Source organism: Hipposideros armiger, unplaced genomic scaffold (genome assembly GCF_001890085.2).
Source record: "Hipposideros armiger isolate ML-2016 unplaced genomic scaffold, ASM189008v1 scaffold_483, whole genome shotgun sequence".
Classification (NCBI taxonomy): Eukaryota; Metazoa; Chordata; class Mammalia; order Chiroptera; family Hipposideridae; genus Hipposideros; species Hipposideros armiger.
In genome coordinates this window covers 1,125,653-1,143,308 of record NW_017731833.1, presented here as the reverse complement: position 1 = coordinate 1,143,308, position 17,656 = coordinate 1,125,653, and positions in this window count along the sequence as shown.

Here is a 17,656-nt window from a genome sequence, read left to right as displayed (position 1 = left end):
CGGGGTTTTCTTGACATATTACAATACTGACTTGGTTTTGTCTGTTGCGAATCCCCCCTCCCCTCTACAATATAATCTCCAAAAAGTCAAGGGCTGTGTAGATTGTGTTGACTGCTGCATTCATCCCCAAGGCCTGGGACAGCACCTGCTGTATGCTAAACACCCAGGACATACTGATTCAGTGAGTGAATTGTGAAGGAAAGGCTGTATGGCTGAATGGAAAATAGTTAAAGAAAAATCTAGAAGGTTTTAATTTGCCTACGAGGGTAGACAAGGAAAACTATCCATGGGTATTTGCTCAAAAGAAACTCCTCAACATAAGAGTAACTCTTCAAATGAAAGTTGGCAGGATTTATCACCATAAGCTTAGATGCCTATGCCGGCTAATGCAGAGAAGTGAGCCTTAAAACACCTTCAAATGCACCAAGAAAGTGTCCGGGTCCCTCCTCCCCCAGCACCAACTGGAAAACATTTCTCTGTCTCCAGTTGAGTCCTCCAGTTGAGGCTGTGTGCCTCAAGGGGCTATGGACAGTGCTCACCATGGGAGAAGATGCTATGCCCACTCCACGCCCGTGGCACAGAGCCCTACACCTGGGGCTGAGAACTGGCTGCACTGGGTTGCTCAACGCGGCTCTTAAAAGAGACCAGGCGGGGCTGGCCGAGTGGCTCAGTTGGTTAAGAGCTCGCTCAAGAATTTGAGCTCTGAGCAACAGCGGTTCGATGCCCGGCCCGAGCTGAGCTGCTGCTAAGCTGCCAACAGATAGCAGGATGGCTCAGCTTTAAAAAAAAAAAAAAAGTAGTAAAAGAGACCAGGTGACTTACTTTGATGTCACCTTGCATGCTGGAGAAGAGGAGGAAGACTCTTTTCTTCTGTCCTCGACGGATCTCTCATAGGGCCCTGAGATCTGGGTTCTATCTAACCCGCAAACCACCACCATCCAGCAGGTGACCTCGGGCAAGTCGCTTCTCTCTGAACAGTAGTGGTTTTCACCTGTCAGCGAGAATAAACATAACAATAGCTGCCATGCACTGAGCACTTTATAATGTTAAAGACGTCGAATATACCATCTGATTTGGCCTTTACAATAATGCTATGAAGGCATTGAGACTAGAAGAGTTCCTGTCATTTATTGAAGACAACACAGACAGCGCCAGAGCCTGGCTTTCTGCTCAGGAAGGTGTGACTCCAAACCCAACCTCATGATGACAGCAGTATTACGCCTCCTCCATGGACCCCAAAGGTGGATGGGGGAGCAAAGAACATCCTGAATAAGGAAACACTGAAAACTAAAACGCATTCGTCATATGGGATTGTATTAGGAAGCACGGGCATCTGATAGTCTGCCATAGAGGGGTACAACTCTGAGGCGGCCCTGTGTTTCCCCTTGAGAATCAGCAGGGACCTTCTCCTCAGCCTTCGTGGGTCACTGGCATTCGGATCACCGCCTTCAGAGTCCCCTCTGCACCTATTGATTCCCACGTTGAGTAAACAGTGGCCTCAAAGAGACATTGAGTCTCTAGGTGAGTAACACCAGGAGGCAGGGGAGTGGCCTGGGGCTCTGTGTGGCCCAGCAGCTGCGTGTGCGATGGAGAGTGGGACAATGCAGCTGAAATACAGGCCACCACCTGCTGGGAGCATAACTGCAGACACGCCACCTAACCGAAGTCTCTGCTTCCTAATATGCAAAACGAACAACTACCTCCACTCCCGGGGCTAAACCGAGGGACTAAAAGTTGACAAGGTGACTCCCAGTCCTCAATGACCCCCAATGGTGAGCTTACCCACAAGTGACATCCCGAGTCTACGCCATGAGCATTCTCTGGCCCCTGAACCATGTTCTGCCCTCACATTGATGCCCCCTAGAGCCACCTTCACCCCATGGGGGTGGGTGGGAGGGGACAGTTCTGAGGGGGCACTGGCCCTCTCTTAGAGAGTCCCCAGAGGGCCCTCGGGCTTGCAGTAGAGACTGGCTCCTTAAAGCACACTTCCCTGACTTCCCCTCTCCTCTGTCTAACTTCCCCACTCCTTCACTATGCTAACCTGCTTTGGGGATAATTCAAACTAAAAAGATTCCCAACTGAATTTGCGTTACGTAACTGAGTGTGGTAGGCAGAATACTAGGATGGCCCCACAGCACCCACCCTCTGGAATACACACCCCGCCCAACCCCAGGCTGAACATGATGGGCTGGACTTCTGTGATTGGGTTACATTTTATGACACAGTCAGCCTTAAACAAAGAGAGATTATCTAGGTGGCCCTGCCCTAGTCCCATGAGACCAGCTGACAGCTCTCTCTGGCTGGCTGCACCAGAGGAAGTCGGAGGGATTCAATGCATGCCAGTGATGCAACACATGCTCCCTTGCTGTCTTGAAGACGGAAGGGGGACACGTGCCAAGAAATGCAAGCTGCCTTAGGGAACGGCGAGCTGACAGCCAGCAAGGATGCAGGGAGCTCAGTCCTACAACCACAAGGAGCTGAGTTCTCCTAAGAATCATGCTCTCCAAGCATGAGCTTGAAAGCAGATCTCCCCCAGAGCCTCCAGATGGGAACTCAGCCCAGCCAACACCCCAATTTCGGCCTCTGACATGCTTGCTTCTCCCTGAGAGCTCTGTGAGCAAGGATGGGGATTGCTTTCAGCTGCTACATTTGTGGCATTTTTGGCAATCGAATCTAAGACACCAAGCAAAGAGGTGTGAACCTAGGTGTCTAGTCTAGTGATAAAATCGGGTGCTATTACTCAAGAAAGACTCAAATAATATCTGGTAAATAGTATGCTGTGTTTATCCATATTTTCCTCTAAAACACCTTAATATTTCTTTAATTTTCAAAATCAAACTATGCCAAGTCACTCTATGCTAAAAATTTATGTGACAATACAGGCATTTCAAAATTGAACACTTAATTGATAAATTCTGATGAAGTATTTAAAAGGAATTAAACCATGACAATGTCAATTTGAGGAAAAAGGAGCTCCTTTGGGGGGGCTGGGGTGGCAGGAATGTGTCTCTTAGGGCACTACCTTGCTATTAAATGAGGCTGTGAGTCTCCACGGAGAAGCCATGGAGTTAGGCAGGAACTCGAAGCCTGTGGGTTTGCTCTGATTTGCAACAATCCCGCACTTGCAGAAGCACCAAAAATAGCACAGGTCACTTCACATCAACGTTTCCTACTTTTCAGTATCAATGCTGACACGCAGACTCACCAAACTGGTGTATATTTTAATGAACTCAGAAGTGAAAAGTGTCAGACATGCTTTCTCTTGCGGTAGGTCCCCAAGCGGCCGGGCCATGACGCAGCCAGGAGCAGTGCTGGGCCAAGGAGCCAAGAGCTGACCACACGGTGAGGACGAGGGCAGCCGGTGTGTGCTGGACTCGTAACAGGCAGAGCAGGCACACGGAGGCCACCCTGGGCCCACGCGTACCCACCGGCTTCTGCCATGCGTGCTCGGTGCTGGTTATGTTTTGTGATCTCGGAAACGTTATTCCTTTCGGAGAGGCACAGACCACCACACTGTATCATGTTAGCCTGCAGGAGCTCCTGGAGAGAACCTATAGTTAAAGACCTTTTTCTCTCCCAGATGAGGTGATGGACGCCCAGAAAGGGACTTTCCTTTCTGACAACAGAGCAAGCAAAGGACAGAGCGCCTTCCCTGACCCCCAGTCTAAATCAGCCCCACCTTCCCGCGGCCACTTCTAATCCCAGTACCCCATCTACTTTCTTCAAGCACTTTTCACAGTTTGAAATCATCGTATCCACATGTGATGCTATGTGTTATCTTCTCCCAGCAGAATATAAATTCCAAAACCGCAGGGATCACATTTGTAATATTCACAAGCATCTTGTGTCCACACAATGGCAGCTAGTACATGGAAAGCACTCCACAAGCATTTGATACATGGATGGATGAGTGAGTGAATGAATGCATGAATGAATATATACCACAACGGCCATCTGCAACAATATACATGATAAGCTCTAGTAATCAGAATACTTATCTAACCAACATAGAATAGCCCTTCCCTGGACATACCAGAAAACAGAATTTCTAATACATTGATCAGTGTCACCGCTGCTCCTATGGAATAATTGAAGCGCCCAGCTGACCAGGCCTATGCGGAAAGCAGGAGAAACACATGTCATGTGTATATGCTGGGAAGTGACCACCTAGGACAGAGCTGGCTGACAGAAACCCAGTTACTTTTCCTTTGGATGTGGGGATGAATCTGTTTATTTTTCCCTACTGGGTTAAAGCATGGGCAACTTAGGCTTTCTTCGTCCATGGGGTCCATGAACTTGCAAAGGAGACCGGCCCTCCCACCTCTGCTGTCCTTTCAGGGCGCAGGATGGACCTTTTCCTCCATGGAAACTCAGCGTTCTCTCATCGAGCTCATCACCGTCTCTGAACACCACAGCCAGAAAGTGGCTCCTTCAAGAATTCTTCCTACGTTACGTCAAAGAGCCCAGTTGTCCTGAGATAAATTACGTTTTTTTCTTAAATTGACATATCTAGGCATTATATCCCCACCAATATTGTTAATATCGTCATACATACACGTGAAGGGAAGTAACGTGAACTATTAATCGGTTTCCCCCACTCCTGCCAAGTTACACGTTCACCATTTTAGGGGAATATTTAGGTTTTCTTCTGACAAGAGTCTCAGAGATGTATTAACCCAAACTTCGAGGACAATCACTAGTCAAAACCCTGCAGTTATTTTTGCTTCTGACTCACTTTTTGCCCTTCATCAAGAACTCAGCCCGTGGGAGCTGACAAATCAAGATAAATTGCCAGTCTAGAGCATCCTAACTAACTAAGCTGCTGTGGCCGCTTAAATGAGTCTCGAAACCCACGTTTTGCTATGTTAGCTAAAATTTTCCTCTCATTGTCTTCTACTCTGTGACCTAGAATTTACAGAAAACCAAGAAAAGGTGGTAAAAACCAGGTTCATTATCACGCTGACTTCAGTTTGGGGGCTTCGTGATGTTCTTTGGCTGGAAGCAGCTGCTTTGTGCCTGGGAATGCCTGTCATGTGACTTCTCCACCTTCCAACATAAAACTCCCCTTTTTTTATCACAACAAAGCACATGCCGGGGATGCCAAAAAACGTACGTCCATGGCCTGTATTCATCTGTTGTTATCGGTATATACTGAGTATTACAATTTTAATACAGTTTATTCCTTTCTTAAAATGTGTATCCATTTTTTTGGCACCCTCTGTATATGGCTTTCGATGAACTCTAGACATCTAGAACTTTGATTTGGTAAGACCAAATCAAACGTCGCCTAATTCATTTCAAGGGCTGCGGGGGTTTAATATAAAAATTTATTTCTAATTACAACAAGAATAAGGTTTAACATTTAATAAGCGCTTGCCATGTGTTAGAAGCTTTTCAATGAACTCTACACACAATCCATCATTTAATCTTCACAGAGATCCTACAGGTCGGTTTTTTTTGTTTTGTTTTGTTTTTTAGCTGAGCCATCCTGCCACCTGTTGGCAGCTCAGCGGCTGCTCAGTTTGGGCTGGGAAACGAACCGCTGTTGCTTAGAGCTCACACTCTTGAGCAAGCTCTTAACTAACAGAGCCACTCGGCCAGCCCTCAAATATTTTAATGGTGTGATTCTGACCACATTCAGAACCAGGCATTCTAGAGACAGGCTGCCTGAGTGTGTGTCCCAGCACTGCCCCTTACTTGTGACATGATCTTGGGCAAGTTATTTAACCTCTCTAGGCCTCAGTTTCTTAATCTTTTAAATGGGGGAATATTAGTGTTCTCTAGCTCATAGGGTTTTTATGAGAATTACATACACACACACATGCACACACATGTGCGCGGCTTTAAAGTAGTTAATTTCACTACAGAGAACATTTTACTAGAGTTTCTCAAACTGTCATGTTTACACCATGTACAGGGTTTTGGCCTCATACCCGTGTACCATTTTATTATTAAATAATTAATGCTGCTATTTACTTAATGCTGCCTTTTTGCGATGCAATTCTGACTCTCACAACCTAGAGTCAGGTCAAATTTCACATGTGATGCCACAGTGCTCTCAGGACTAACCTCACATGACATGACACCCCTGCCTTCAGTTCCAGGGCTTGCAGGCCACCCACAGGTCCGGGGGGTCCCACTACACCCTCAGGCTCGATGATTTGCTAGATGACTCACGGAACTCAGAAAATGGATTTGTTGGTGAGAGAATGCCCCACACCTGTGATAATAGTTCTATCATAAAAGATATAGTCAGGACCGGCCACATGCAAGATGCCTAGGGAGATCTCGGAGGGTCCCAAACACAAAATTTCCATGTCCTCAGGACACATCACCCTCCTGGCACTGTCACGTCATGTCACCACGACACCAACCTGGACGCTCACCCAGGGTCAGCATCTACAGCTCTTACTGGGTTTCCGCACAGAGGCTTCATGGACTGAATCTCTGGCCTGTGACTGCATTCAGTCTCCACCCCCCCAAGAGGTCAGGGTGATATCAGGGTGATACCCCAAGTCTGGAATCACAAGGCTGGTCTTTCTGGCAGGCAGATCCCATCCTGAAACTATAGGGGTTCACTGTGTGTCACCTCCTAGCCTGAGCTCAGGAAGCAACCAGCATGAATAACAAAAACACTCCCATCACTGGGGAAGCCCAAGGATTGAGGGGTTCCCTCCCAGGAACCGGGGGCTGAGACCTCAGGGATTCTTTGATACAACTCTTCTACATCAACTCTTTTTGCCTAAAATACATTTACTTTCATTCTAAGCAGTAGCATAATGGAATCACAGGTTTGATGTGCCAACCCTTTTCTAATACACAATGAGAAATGAGAGACTTAAAATTTAAAATGTTTATCTCCTATCGCCCCAAATCATCTCACGTCACCATGTACTTACTCGTTGCTAAGAGTTACGTTTGCTACGTCGTTTCACCAACAAATCCATCTTCTTTTACTGTATGTGTCTTAGAATTGCCCCAGATGAATAAAATCAGATTGTGTGGGCTCAGAGGAACTGGCAGGGTCACGGCGCCCCTTCCTCTCATTTCACAGACGAGGAAACTGAGACCCAGCCTGGGGAAGCCACGCGCCCAAGTCCACAGCTGGTGTGCTGCCAGCCAGGCCCGACTGCCACCTCTTCCCTGGCATTTAGGGGGCATTTCTGCGTTATCTCCTTACCCCTGCCGGCAAGCTTGGGACAATGTATTTTCTATCATTCCCATTCACCTGTTTCAACATGAACCTTACAAAAAATAATAAACACAGTGTGTGGGTCATTGTGGAAATGAATCGGAAGAAAAGCTAGCCTGGAGAACTTGTAAATTTTAAAACTGGACGAGCATCTTAGGTGCTTCCTTGAACCCTGTGAGAACTCCACTCCGACAATCATGCTGATTTGTCATTTGCCTAATAAAAACGAGAAAGGGAGGGCGGAGATGGGCGTCCATTTGTAAAGTCCAACATTGATTTTTTTCCCCCTTGTATATGTGCCCAGACACATTGTGAATGGTCTTTTAAATTTTTAAAAATACATTAAATAGACTAATGAGCTTCCGATAAATGTGTATGTGGATAGTTGTCTCCTTGACACAGCTTTCTGCCAGGGAACCAAATGCATCCTGGAACACACTGCCAGGAATCTCCTGACAGCTACTATTCTGGAGGCTGATGCTTTGTACCCGTGTTTAAAATGGACTCTGGTATGTTTTTTTTTGTTTTTGTTTTTGTTTTAAGCTGAGCCATCCTGCCACCTGTTGGCAGCTCAGCGGCAGCTCAGCTCGGGCTGGGAATCGAACCGGCGACCCTGTTGCTCAGAGCTCACACTCTTGAGCGAGCTCTTAACCAACTGAGCCACTCGGCCGGCATTGGTATATTTTGACTCATCATTATTTTTTCACCCAGTATCAAAATCCTGAATGTTCCTGTGTGAAATCTTTCATTGTCGACCGCCTCGCCTGACCCTGGGCCATCACACCCGTCCAGGGTCACCTTTGTTCTGGGATAACGGGAGCAAACTCTGAGCTGGGGTGTCGGAGGCCAGGGTCTCCTCACTGCACTGTGTGCAGTGACACTCTGCACAGTCCCTGCTGTCACCAGGTCCTTTCCCTGCTGGGAGGCAGTGTGGGTGCTGATAGGACTCAGGCTGTGGACTGACTTCAGATTCTGACCCATGTTTATTAGCTTGTAACTTTGGCCACGTGAGTGAATGATCTTTCTGAGCAAATCTGCAAAAGGAGGATGAAGGGCATAACTTACAAGGTTACTATGAGAATTAAATGAAGCAATCCATGTACAGTGCCTAGTACACTATTCAGCATACTGTAAATGCCCAATAAGTGGTGGCTATAAAAAGCTGCATTATCTAATGAACAAACTCTACACAGTTCCTCAACTGTATTGCAAAGTCCTCCAAACACTAAACTGTCTTCCATGCCTCCCAAGTTGACATTATTTGTTTCTTAAACAATGTAACAAATGAGTGAGTCATCCAATCTCGAAAACCCTGCAGCTCTGAGCAATGTACCCCCAAGACACTAGGCACTGTTGATGAGATGCCCAAATATACCGCCTTATTAATTTCCATTAAGTGCCAGGCTGGCAAAACCCAATTACCATGCTGAGGAGCTGCACTCAACACCCCAGGCGAGGTTGCCTGCTCACCGTGTTAGTGAAACACAAACCATATGAGCCTGCTGCCAGCGCTACCGGAGGCTGAGCACGGAGGTCCTCAGAGGTCGGCACCTTCTCCCCGACTAAGGAGGCTTCAACCTTCACACGGCCCTGTTTTCAGACACGCTGAGCCTGTCTCCCCAGCTCCATTAGACAGAGAGTTGCTTGAGGAGAGAGAAAACCTCTCATTCGTCTTTTGTCATTTTCAGGGACAAAATTCACTTTCCAAAGGACATGAAGCCGTTGTTTTGTTTGGGGTTCTGGCCTGAAGCACAGAGCTTAGCAGACCAAACGCTGGCTCCTCCTCCAGCTCTCCCACTCCTGTCACCTGGAAACCGAAGTGAAAGGAAGATACTGTGTCTGATGAGGAAACTTTCCATTTCAACTCATAAGGACCAGCTTCAAACTAGCCTAAACCACAAAAATGGGGATTTACTGGCTCACTCACTAAAAATCTGATGAGGATACTAAATTCAAGGAAGTCTAGGTCCAGATGTCCTAATGGGGACATGGAAGGTTTGTCCCTTTTGGTCCCTTGTCTCCGGCTGCTCTGCCTGCCTGGTGTCCTGGTGACCTGCTCCTGTCTTACCGTCTATCATCCCAGGAACCCATGAAGGAGACCTGCTCCTTCCCGGAACTGACGCCCACGGCTCTGACTGGCTTGAGTCCCGAAACCCTTTGCAAATTATTCATTGAATTTGGGGGAGGGCAAAGTCGTTGATTGACAGTCTCCTCAGGATTGGGTGGAAATGAGAGAAGGATAGTTCCTTCATGGAAAACTGGGGCTATTTCAGATCAAGAAGAAAGTTGTCTGGACTAGATAGACAGACAGATGTCTGTTGGACCATCTGAAGCTTTTTCACCCCTGATTTTAGGTATGCAGCTCCCCTGGGAGTGTTTCAGCAGCTCTAGACCAGGCCGATTCCAGGGACACGTCTTTAGGGCACGTGTCCCTCAGCCGTGAGTCTGGCTCACACCTGCATCCTTTGGGTCAGTCGGTCCTCTCTCAGTTATGTCTTCCCTATTTGTCTTTGGAGCATTGCTGTGGGTTCTCAGATCCGGGAGTCGCTGACCTGGTACAGATGGATTTCACAGGACACTGGATTTCAAGAGGCCAAGCGGAAGAGCGTAATAAATACTTCATTTTAGTTTGACTTCTACTGCGATCAAGCCAAATGCTCCTTCTCTTGACATCACAAGGCCCCTTCTGCTTCCTTCTGGGTATTTCAGTCTGCCCATCATCAGTCAGTGTTTCCTCATGGCTTCTATGTGCCAGGCACTGGACAAGGCACAGGAGCCACGGGCTGCAGTTTCAGAAAATTTACGGTCCAGTGAGGGCCGATGTGATGGTGCAAGATAAGCACTGTGATGATGGTGCCACAAGGTTTCAAGGGGCTCAAAGACATAGATGTGACGTCAGCAGAGGCTTCCTACAAAGATAAGCTCCAGAGTGTTGGAGACAAAGGCAGAGTTTGCCGGGAGAGCAAGAGAGGACTGGCATTCCGAGATGAGGGGACAGTAACGAGAAGGCACAGCGGGGGAACAGGAGGTTTTGAGGACCTGCAAGGGGTCACTATGGTGCTTTGGAGGTGACGATGGGGAAAGGGAAGCAGTGTGAGAGGAAGCCCGAGAGGCAGACAGATGTCACAGATGGAGACACAGGGCACCCAGGTGCCACTGCCGAGGACTTGCTCTTCCGCTGCAGGGAGTGAGGCCGTGCCGTGCCTGGGCTTTCGGCCCTGGGGCAGCCTGCAGGGTCTGTCCCTTTGGTCCAGTATGAGACACTCTGATAGGCGGAACACCTCCAGAGTCCCCCGACGGTAGACTGACCGAGGCCGAGCCAGGCTTGTGTCCCAGCGTGACTTCTGTGCAGCGTTGCTTCCCCGCCTTCCTGTCACCGGTGTTGCTCTCCAGGAAGTATCTTGAACCGCAAAGTCCATCCCCTGTCTGCTCCTGATAGCCCAGCTTCCGAGCCCAGCGTGGATCAGACCACGGGAGGCTTCGCACATGGAGCCAAGGCTGCTGCTCGTGCTCAGACTCCCAGGAGAACACGTGCCTGCACCGATACGCTCTCATGTCTCTCAAAGTCTGAAATAAACAGGCTGTCCTATTACAAAGCTGGAAAGACAAAAGCATACAAAATGCTGCTGTTGTATCATTTTAATAGGCATTTCCTGAGCATCTACTGAGCATCTCAGAATCAGACACTGTCTGAGGCATTGGAGGCGCAGAGGAAGACATGGCCCAGAAGGCTTCTTGGAGATAGCTTCTGAGAAGACCCAAGCCGGTTAGAAAGGACATGCGAGACAAATATTAATGTGAAAAGGAAGATCCCAAACACACGATTACAGGATGGGGCCTGTCTTCATTTGCTGGGGCAGCTGTAACAAAGCACCACAACCTGGGGGGCTTAAACAACAGATATTTATTCTCTCACAGTCCTGGAGGCTAGAAGCCCAAATCCAGGTGTCGGCAGGGCCACGCTCCCTCTGGCGGCTCTGGGAGCCCTTGTCCTTGCCTCTTCCTCCCTTCTGGCGCGGCGGCATCGTTGGTACTTTGGTCTCTGCCACCATCACCGCACCGTGTTGTTCTCCCTGCATGTCTGAGTCTCTGCTTTGCCTTCTTATAAGGACACCAGTCATATTGGAGTAGGGCCCATGCCAGCCGGTGTGGCTTCATCTTAACCTGACGACATCTGCAAAGACCCTATCTCCAAACAAGGTCACAGGGAAGGGCATTGGAGCACAGCGAGACTGAGTAACTTCCCCAAAATCATAAAGTTGGGAGATGGCAGATCAATACTCGAACTCACGAAATCCGCTGCCAGCCCAAGGGCTGCCCTAGACTCATGCTCTTGCACAAACATGGACAAACAACAGAGCCTGTCTGAGAACCTTCCAGGACTACCTTGGAAAGGAAAGCAGAAGGAGAGAAAGAAGCATTTTGCTGTCAAGATGCACCAGGGTCAAATTACCCACTATCCCAGGAGAGGAACAAAACACTTTCAGGTCTCATCTGCTGAACGTGGGTGAGAAGGATACAAAACAGTTGCAACCTAGAGATATCCTTCTGCAGTGCGGCCGCCAACAGCCCAGCCCATGTGGTTTCAGCTAGATGCTTACAAACAAGCAGGGCACTTCGCCTGGACGCTGAGCACACACTGGGCCGACAGATGCTGCCATGAAGGCCACAGGCCCTCGTTCTCCAAAGCTGCAGGGGACAAGGAGTGATGAAGGACTCCACTCGAACCCAGAAGTGATGGATTTATAATAGCCGCCTCGAACTGATTCCGCCTGAGTTTATGTGGCTTTGGCTCCTGCCCTGGGTCTCCGTGAAAAGCCTTATTACAGCAGGTAATAAAAGCACAGAGCCAAGTTTTATTTGCTGAAATTACCCCAGGGTCTGGGGTCAGAAGACCAGACTTGTATTTCACCTGCCATGGCTTTCTAGCCAGAAACATTTAGAATGGCCCATCTGTACCAGTTTCCTAGGGCTTCCATAACAATGCACCACAGACTAGGTGTTTTAAACAGAAATTTATTCTTTCAGAATTCTGGAAGCCAGAAGTCTGAGATCAAGGTGTCATAGGGTTGGTTCCTTCTGAGGCCTCTCCTTGGCTGGTAGATGGCCGTTGTCTCCCCTATCTTTACATGGTGTCCCTGTGTGTGTCTGTGTCCTAATCTCTTCTTATAAGGACACCAGTCATATTGAACTAGGGCCCACCTAATGTCCTCATTTGAACTTGATATCTCTTTAAACATCTCAATACAGTCATATTCTGAGGTACTGGGGTTAGGACTTCAACATAGGAATTTGGGGGAGGGGGCACAATTCAGTTCCTAACAGGAACTGCAGATCTCTAGCAAAATTCAGAGTTCCACAACGTCTTAGGGAAGGGAAGGGGTTCTGGAATATTCCACATGGAAGATTATTCTTCAAATTTGGCAGATATAATTTTTAAGCTTGCTCTGTTCAATCAGCTATTCTTTCCTCTTCCCTGCAAGGAAAGGGCAAAGTCATGGGAAGGCGAATGCTCTTCAGGAAGCTGACTTTGTGGTCAGAACCAACGAAAGGTGGTCTCCAGCCGGCCATACCGGGCACACGGCCATCTCATAGTCAGCCACACCTACTAGTTTACATGGCACCTCACAGTTTCAGTTACTTGCCTCTCAATCATCTCTTTCTATCTTCATGCCGCGTTACAAGTTATGATCTAAACGTCCCCAGAAAGATGAGGTAACTTGTTTCACATCTCATGGCTCTGTAGAAACAAGGTAGGGAAACGAACCCTCGTCTCTGGAATCCTGGTAGAACCCAGTGATTCAGGAAACACGAGCGCTTGTCTTCCAGGACCTGGAGAAATCTTTCTTTCCTTCTAATGGCCAGTGCGGCTGGAAGCTTTGGCTGCAATGGCAGATGGGTAATGCCTCCAAATAGGAGACATTGCTCTGTCACATGTGACATCTTTTCAGAAAGAATTATTCTGGCCTTCTAGGCCAGGATTTCTCAATCTCAGCATTGTTAACACTTTGGGCCAATAATTCTTAGTTTGGGGAGCTGTCCTGTGCATTATAGGATGTTTGGCAGAATCTGAGGCCTCTGTCCACTAGAAGCCAGTAGCATGTACGCACTCACGCACGCGCGCGCGCACACACACACACACACACCACACACACACACACACACACATATACAACATACACGCACCACACAACACACACAACACACAATACACCCACACACACACACACACACACAACTATACCTCTTCTAGTTTTGACAGCCCTAAATGTCTCCAGATATTGTCAAATGACCCCTAGGAGCCCCAAACACCACCGGTTGAGAACCGCTCTTCTAGGTCAAAAGAGGAATGTCCCTGCAAGTCTTTAAAAAGTGAGCACGATTAATGAGTCGTCTTATAAATCAGCCTGGCCATTGTATTTACATCTCAACTCAGGTCCAGTGTTCTACTCACGCCTCTCTGTGCAGTAAGCACCAAATGAACAAGTTATTTTTGAGTCAAAGATTTAACCTCTGCATGCCCAGTTGCCTCCTTTATAAAATGAGAAATAATGACCTTTGGGATCTGCTCGTTTCTCGGGTGCCAACAACTCTGGGGTCTATGATACTCATTGGGGTTCAGTAACATAAGACAATTCGAATTGTTGATTGAAAATTATTTAGCAGTGAGACTTATCTCAGCAACTTAGATATAACGAGTGTATTTAAAAAGTGTGGCCCTTACTACTTAACCCTGAGTGCCATGGTCTGTTTATCTCAGAAAGTAAGTTCTACCGAATACCAAGGCACCATTGAAGAAATCAACAGCACAGGCGATTTCAAAAACAGCAAGGCAGAGCTGCAGAGGAAAGGGAGGATAATTTGCCCTGGAAAGAATGACCATTAAAGCATATTATGAAGTTAGGTATTATATAATGAATGCATGACGATAGCACAAGAGCAGCTAAAGAAATGAACGGAATAGCACATGTGGCAATCACACTTTACTATGTAAAAATATTTAGTAAAAGTAATAATGACCACTAAATGTGGAAAAATAGTTTCATGTTATTAATGTCAAAGAAATAACAATTAAAACCTCAAAAATTCTATCTGCAACTATCAAATGGCATATCTTAACCAGAAATTGGTAAAATTACAATATTATCCAAGGAAAGCATTCAGAGAAATAGAATTATTGACTAGCTGACTGTGTAATTAAACCGGCTTCTGAATTTGACTATGTAAAATAATACTTTTAATTAATTAGATAACACATTATTAAAATAAATATTCATTTTTATAAATGTAACTATAACACATGCTCTTTGTAGACAATTTTGAAAATATGAAAAAATAGAAAGACTAACATTGAAATGTCTTCTACCTTAGCCATTAGTAGCAGTGTGGTATATCTTTCAACCCGGTAATTCATTCATATATATGACTGTGGAGCCTATTTTCTTCTCAACTAACATTATATTTTGATCATTTCCCCATTTCATGAAATATTCTTTGAAATAAAAAATACATTGAGTGTTACAAGGTCATTTGTGTAAATGTGTGTGTGTGTGTGTGTGTGTGTGTGTGTGTGTCAGTTTAGTCATTATCATTAAACATTAGGGGGTTTCCAATTTTTGTTAAAAATAAGTAATAACACATTAAGTGTACCTATAGATTATTGTTTGTACACATCTCTATTCCCTTGTATTCTGAAAGCCAAAGGTTGGGTCAAGGTCATGGATATCTTGAAGACTGATTGCTATTTGATTCCCTCCAGGACTAACACACCAGCTCATGCTCCTTGTGTGGACGTGGAAGAGCGTAAAGGCTTCCCACGCCCACGTCTGTGATCAGGTCTTGAACATGCTAACATTAAAATATTATCATTCTGCCCAATACTTTTTACCTTAATAGATGGAAAATCATATATTATGATGTTTAGGTTGAATTATTTTTTTAATTATTAGAAGTTTGAGCCCTGACATACATTTATTTTCTATTCATATTTCTATCGCTTATTTGCACCAAAGTCAGTCTCTGTGCTGTCTGTTCAATCCTCTGCCATTAATGCCATATTTTGATTATAGGCACCTCCTAATATATATTAATATCAGGGAGGCAAATTTCCCCTCATTATGACTCTCCTTGTTCAACATTTTCTTAGTTTATAGCCACATTTTTACTTCCAGACTTGCTTCACAATAACCATGGCCAAATCGAGAGACTGTCCTTTCGAGGTTTTAACTGAAATTGCATTTAACTTGTATGTTTCTTTAGGAGAAATTAAAGTACTTATAATATTCAGTTTTCCTCTCCATGTGTTAAAACTCAATATTTGATCTTTTGCTTAAATCTTGTTTCTCTAGGAACAATATGTTACTTTCTAAGTTTATTTGTGGGTCTTTAGTATTTTTCTTGCTGTTTTGACTATCACCTTTTATTTTAATAAACTGTATAATGTATTATAACTGGTACATAGCTATGTAATTTTTAAAATATTTATTTTATATCTTGCTTATTTTAGGAATTTAGATGGTATATCTCATAGTTTTCCAGTAAGGTCCTATCTATTCATTCACAATAATTTCCTGTTTATTAAATATTAATAGAAGTATTATGATAGAAAGCATGTATTTTTAAAATGAAGTCCAATTTTCAATATGTTTGAGGAGTGTAATTACCAGTCCAGAAAAAAACATCTGACAAACTACCCATCTGTGTAGAAAGTACAACAAAGGTCACTCTAGTACTTTTGTTTTCCCCGGGAGAGCTGCCTTCCTGTTTCTTGTAACTTTTGACTCTGGGTTTTTCTATATTTATATTTTTTTCAAAACATCCCTTCTCATTTCTGACACAAACCTAGCATTAATACCCAGGGGCTATCAGATGCTCAGTAAATAACTGTTTATTCTGGTAACTTTTGAGCTAAATCAGAGCAAAAAAATTCTCAAAAGAGAAGTACTAAGTGAGAAGAACGTAGCTGGGGGCCAAGTTAGAGTGGTAGGTAAAACGCCTACACTAAAGCCGAAATGAAACAAACAAGATTTGAAAATTTCACTCTACTGTTGACAATCTGGGTGACCTAGGGTAATTCACTTCATTTCCCTCAGCCTGTGTCCTCATCTACACAATGGAACTAAGCAACAAATAAACCAGCAAGTAAAAAACAAACAGATAACACTATCTGTAATAATAATAATAATAATAAACTCACCCTCAAATTCCTAATGCCCAGCATACAGCGCGTGCTCAGATAATGCCTGCTGGATGGCTGAAGTGTCGCCTTTCTAACTGGTGTCCCTAGAATAAACATTGAGCAAGCATTTCACGCTGTGAGCCTCAATGAGGACGATAAATATGAAGACACCCTGTAAACCACCAAGCACCATACACATGCAGGGGTTTCTACTTGACAGTTTTCACCCTTGTAAGATATACAATTCCAAAGCTCCGTCTGTCTTGCCGTCTGTCTTAATGAATCGGCAGCGAGAGCAAATTCAGCATTGCACCGTGAGAGGGGGGTTGAAGAGCTGGGCTATGTGCCCCAAAGCACAAGGGGAGGTGAGCGCATCTTCCTGGTTCAGCAGAGGGGAGGGGAGGAGCGAAGCGAGCAGCCGGAGCTGTGCAGAGTTGGGCGGCACCCGGGGGCAGCCCCCGGGGGCAGCCCCCCAGACAAGCCCTGGGCTCCCTAAGCGTCCTCCGGGCCCTGAGACAGGCAGTGACGGAAGACACGAGGCAAACACAGGGGGACAGCAAGCCACCAGCTGCAGCACTGTTTTACGATGACACATAAAGCAACAGCTACGCTCGTTAAAACAGGGTTACTTTAAAATACATGCGTATATACACACACAGAAACGTGTCTCGAACACTGAAAACAGAGGCTGTCTGAGACTCTGACTGAGCCAGAGGACGTGTCAGGAGTTTGCGGGCTCTTGTCTCCAATGCTGACACGCAATAACGCGCAAGTGGGGAGGGGGCCGCGATGCACCCCTTCTCCTCACCAGGGTCCTAAGCAGTGGATGCAGGAAACTGACACAGCACATCAGCTTCACCTGTGGCTGGGCAAGCCCCAGTGGCCCATGAATAGAGGGCCTGGTAAATGGTTTGGGAGGATGTAGTTTAGACTTGAGGTCAGCGAGCACCTCTTATCTCCTTCAGAAACCTGGATATCAGGGCCAACCTCTGTGGGGAGAGCTGGGTCTGCAGACAGGATGTGCCCCCCACCCCCCCACCAGACCGCTGGGGGACACGGGCCTGCCCCAAACATCATTACCAGGGAGAAGGAGCACACAGCAAAGTGGCAGAGGGGCTGGGTTGCCGTTTTAATTTAGTCACCCTGTGCCCTAGAAAATGTGGCTCTGTGACTGTCCCCAGTTTTGATCAGTCAGGTTACTGGTTCCCGCTAACACAGGGACGAGTCACAGGAGGAAGGCCGTGGGGACAGCACTTCCCTCCTGGGGGGACAGGTTAACTAGAAGA